The sequence below is a fragment of the Primulina eburnea genome, chromosome 3 (genome assembly GCF_022965805.1).
Source record: "Primulina eburnea isolate SZY01 chromosome 3, ASM2296580v1, whole genome shotgun sequence".
Lineage (NCBI taxonomy): Eukaryota > Viridiplantae > Streptophyta > Magnoliopsida > Lamiales > Gesneriaceae > Primulina > Primulina eburnea.
Genome location: NC_133103.1, coordinates 37406625 through 37412083, shown reverse-complemented (window position 1 = coordinate 37412083; position 5459 = coordinate 37406625). Strand labels below are relative to the sequence as shown.

Below are 5459 nucleotides of genomic sequence, written 5' to 3'. Positions count from 1 at the left end.
GATTCCGCAGTCAGCAGAAAAGCAACAAGCGTCCTGATGACAACCGCCCAAGCGAGTGGCAGCGAGAACGGATCGAGAGGGGCAAAAAACCCAAGCAGAGAGACGAGAACATGCCCACTGGAGGCATAATCTCTGTTATCACCGGGGGGCCCGCTTGTGGTGATTCAAACAATGCGAGGAAAAATCTCGCACGGGCAGCCAGACGTGATCAAAATTCCTCATGTTTAATCGTAACTCAGTCGATTAACGAGATATCGAAGAAAGATGACGAAGTGTTTTTTGGAGAAGAGGACTTGGAAGCCTCTCGGGGAGAGCACAATGATGCCTTAATCATTTCCGCCATGATTTCTCACTTTTGGGTAAAGAAAATATTGGTAGACTCAGGAAGCTCTGCATATATCATTTTTCATGGGGCATTCCAAAAGTTGGGTCTGAGTAATGCGCAATTAACGCGAGTGAATACTCCTCTCGTCGGTTTTTCCGGAGAAGTAGTTGAAGCAGTAGGTGAAATCGCTCTACCCATATCCTTGGGATCTTACCTGCGGCGGAGCATGAAAATGGTGAAGTTCTTAGTAGTGAAAGCCCCGTCGGCTTATAACGTGATCCTTGGCCGTCCAAGCCTCAATCTGTTTCGCGCCATTGCATCCACATACCACATGAAGCTGAAATCCCCGACTCTAGAAGGGGCAGGAGAGGCGGTCGGAGATAGCAGACTCGCAAGAGAATGTCATGCGTCCATTTTTCTAAATGCAGTGGAGACTCGAAGAAGACAGGGACCCGACATAGATTCTTTGAAGGGAAAGAAACAAAAACTTGAACAAGTTTCAAATGAAAAGGGAATACATCTCGTGGATGAAAAATCGAATGACAAAGAAAGAATGACCGCGACAGAAGCTCTCAAATATATCGAGGTAGTGCCCGATGATCCAAGAAAGACCATCAAGATTGGGTCATATCTGCCGACAGAAGTGGAGAACACTTTGACAATTTTTTTGCAGCGCAACGTCGATGCGTTTGCCTGGGGTGACGAGCCCTTACCAGGGATACCTCCAGAATACGCACTTCATCGTCTTAATTTGGATCCACGAATGAAACCGATTAAGCAGAAAATGAGAACTTTTGGCCCAGACAAAAATAAACATATAAATGATGAGGTGGGAAAGCTCATAAAGGCCAAATACATCATGCCTGTTTCGTACCCGGAATGGTTAGCAAATGTTGTGTTGGTTCCAAAGACTGGAGGAAAATGGCGTCTTTGCATAGATTTCACTGACTTAAACAAGGCATGCCCTAAAGATCTTTTCCCTTTGCCTCGGATCGATTTGTTGGTCGACTCGACAGCGGGATGCGAATTGCTCAGTTTCCTGGACGCCCATCAAGGGTACAATCAGATAGGATTAGCTCCAGAGGATCAAGAAAAGGCTAGTTTCGTCACAGATCGAGGGATCTATTGCTAAAAGGTAATGCCATTTGGACTCAAGAACGCGGGAGCAACATATCAGCGATTGGTTAATAAGATGTTTGAACACTTGATTGGGAAGAATATGGAGGTGTACATAGACGACATGCTTGTAAAAAGTATCCGAGCGATCAAACATGTGGAGGACCTGGAAGAATGCTTTGAAATATTACGAAAGTATCGCATGAAGCTAAATCAAGAAAAATGTTCTTTTGGTGTACGTGGTGGAAAGTTCCTTGGATTCATGGTTTCGCAAAGAGATATAGAGGCAAACCCCGAAAAGATAAAAGCAATCTTAAGCATGACTGCCCCGCGGAACGTGAAGGGAGTACAAGAACTAACTGGAAGGATGACTGCTTTGAACTGTTTCATCTCTAGATCTGCCGACAAAGGCCTACCATTCTTCAAAGTTCTAAGGCAAGGAAAAGGATTCAAGTGGACGGAAGAATGTCAGTAAGCATTCGAAGACTTAAAGAAGTATTTGTCCACACTGCCACTCCAAGCAAAACCTCGATTTGGGGACCCATTGATTCTTTATTTGGCAGTCTCACCTGAAGCGGTTAGCGTTGTGCTCGTGGTGAATGAAAAAAAAGAGCATAAACCTGTGTATTATATAAGTCGGACCGTACATGGAGCCTGATAGGTGGTGTTTTTACGTGTTTATTGCATTAGTTTTATTTGTGTTTGCATTGTGCATGCATGCATTTCATTTACATTTCGTTCATTTTAGAGTAATCATTTGCATTTTATCATATCTCACTGTTGGGTGATGAATTTGCAGGAAAAATGGTCGGAAAACGGAAAATATAGCAAAGTGTGCAAAGTTGAAGAATTCGGACAGAATACTCGGCGCCCGAGCGGTAGAATTTTACCGCCCGGGCGCGAAAGATGACTAATTGAGCAAGCCTTACAGAAAGTTGGCGCCCGAGCGGTACTTTTATACCGCTCGGGCGCGAGAAGACGAAGTGCCAGACAGAAAGTTGGCGCTCAGGCGGTACTTTTCTACCGCCCGAGCGCGAATGCCGCACCAGCCGAGGGACATCACAGAAAGTTGGCGCTCGAGCGGTACTTTTCTACCGCCCGAGCGCCGCCTATTTTTGGAAATTATTATGCGCGATTCTCTACCTTATTTTGGAGGTGTGGTTGATATGGTAAGGCGATTGCACGTTTTTGAGGGATATTCAGACATTATTGAAGGAGCACAAGGAGTTTTTGGAGAGCTTTTGCACTTGGATTGAAGATTCGACGGTTTCCGGGCATCGTTCTTCGCAGATTTCGTCACGTCTCGTATTTCTAGTTTATTTTCCTTTATTTAAATATTGTTTTGCTTATTTTAATTATGAATTCTAGTAGCTAAACTTTCATATTTGTTGGGATTAAAGGGGATCCTACCCCGAACGTTGAATCGAATTAATTTATATTTTGATTGTGCGTTATTCTTGATTTTACTACTGTTTTATCGTGTCATTAAAGAATAGCTAACTTTAACGACGTTTTTATATCACGAGTGAGTTCGAGAGAATAACGAGTGATATGATCGAGTAGTAGAATTCGCGGATCTACAATTTACGTAGATATATGAAATTGGATACGTGCCGATAGTCATAGTCCTTAGGGTCGAAAACTAGGGGATTTCATCAATCGAAATGCGATTCATTCTTGATAAATAATTAAAGACATTTAATTACTTCATTGAGTGAATTAGTTTGGCATAGCTCGAGAGAGTGTGTTTAATAGATTAGGAAATCCTAGTCGGAAGCGTAGATCACGATCGAACGAATTAATTGATTAAGGAGGGGTAGGTGAACCGAGATTCCCAACAAATCCATTTCTCATTGAGTTTAATTCAATCATTTTAGATATAAATTCTCATTCATCACTTGTTGAGTCATTTTGATTGCATATTTGATTGAGTATAGTAGGAATAATCACACAAATCAATTTTCGTTGCTAAATGTTAAATAACTGAAAATAGTAATTGTTAAACACAGTCTTCAGCGGAACGATACTCGTACTCACGTACACTATATTATAACTTGACATCGTGCACTTGCGATCAATTTTTGAGCATACAAAATAATATTTTATTGGGGATTTCACTGTGCAAGTTTTGCTCGATCAAGTTTTTGGCGCCGTTGCCGAGGACTGTTAATCTACAATTTTATTTTTAGTTATTTTCTTTAGCATTATATTATTTCTCTTGAGATAACACTTCACATTTTCTTACAGATATCCCTTCCAGTGCATGCAAAAGTCACTTGACGTGGAGCTTGAATTCGATCCTGAAATTGAAAGAACCTTCCGCAGAAGGAGACAACAGCAGAGGCTTAAAGAACTTATGGAGAGACACGAGCCAGAACGCGAGGAGGAACAGCGTGAGGAGAGATATATCGAGATGCCACGCCGCATACCAATGCTGGAGTATGCCCAACCTTCTTTGGAGGGTGCACGCCCTAGCATTGTGAGACCTATCGTGCGGGCAAATCACTTCGAAATCAAACCAGCCATTATCCAGATGATTCAGAACACCGTCCAATTTGGAGGAACTGCTGTGGACGATCCAAACACACACATCGCGGATTTCCTTGAGATTTGCGATACTTTTAAATTTAATAGAGTTTCTGATGATGCTGTTAGACTGCATTTATTTCCTTTCTCTTTGCGTGATAAAGCTAAAGCTTGGTTGAATTGTTTACCTGTAGGTTCGATCGCTACATGGGAGGACATGGCGAAGGCGTTTCTCATCAAATACTTTCCTCCATCGAAGACCATGAAGCTGCGGGCAGACATCACAACATTTGCTCAGTTCGATCAAGAGTCACTATATGAGGCGTGGGAGCGTTTCAAAGATCTATTACGAAGATGCCCCATCACGAGTTGCCACTTGGGTTAGTCGTTCAAACCTTCTATTATGGCTTACTTACTCCTAATCGTACTATGATAGATGCTGCTGCTTGTGGAAATCTATTGAGAAAAACTGCTGAGGAAGGCTATGAGCTACTGGAGGAGATGGCTGCTAGCAGTTATCATCCTCAATCTGACAGGAACAACCAGCGGAGAAGTGCCGGAGTTCACCATGTAACTGATTTTTATGTTATTACTGCACAACTTGACGCTCTAAATAGGAAAATAGACGGCTTGAATGTGGGTGGCACGGCTATGCGTCTTCAAGAGATATTCTGTGAAAAGTGTGGAGGAGAGCACTATGTGAAAGACTGTCAAGATGGAAATCCGTTCTATGTACAAAATGAGGCACCGGTGAATCAAGTGGGAGTCCAAAACCGCCCAAGGAATGACCCTTATTCGAACACATACAATCCTGGGTGGAGGCAACATCCTAACTTCTCATGGGGCGGTCAAAACAGTCAAACTAGACCGCAAGGAGGACAACAATATGGCAAACAACCGATGTATAGATCCGATCCTCCTAGAGAAGAAAAGTCCAACTTGGAACAAATGATGTCTAAGTTTATTTCATCCACTGAAACTCGACTCCAAAACCAAGATGCATCAATAAAGGGACTCGAGAATCAAATTGGACAGTTGGCCAAGATGATAGCAAGTAGAGAGCAAGGCACCTTGCCAAGTAACACAGAGACGAATCCAAAAGAGCAAGTGAAGGCTATTGAGTTGAAAAGTGGGAAAGTTTTGGAGTCAAGGGAAAAAGAGAAAACTCAAACAGTGGATGAGCAACCCGCGACATCTCAAGGTAAGTCTTCTAACTCCACACTAGCACCCACTGCACAACAAAAAATCGTTATACCTCCTCCTTTCCCTGCAGCACTTACAAAAGCAAAACTAGATGCACAATTCGGTAAGTTTCTCGAGGTGTTTAAAAAGTTGCATATTAATATTCCCTTTGCCGATGCTCTAATGCAAATGCCTAGCTATGCTAAATTTTTGAAGGATATCTTAGCAAATAAGAGGAAGTTGGAGGATCATATGACAGTCAACTTAACTGAAAATTGCTCCGCTTTAGTGCAAAACAAAATCCCACCTA

The 5459-nt window shown here is 42.5% G+C and overlaps 1 non-coding gene across 1 annotated transcript; it reads right to left on the bottom strand.

Moving 5' to 3' along the window:
• Window positions 1–4233: 4233 nt before the first annotated feature.
• Window positions 4234–4338, bottom strand: LOC140828754 (small nucleolar RNA R71). Its single transcript, XR_012117320.1, has one exon. It is a non-coding gene; the product is annotated as a small nucleolar RNA R71 (small nucleolar RNA).
• Window positions 4339–5459: the final 1121 nt, after the last annotated feature.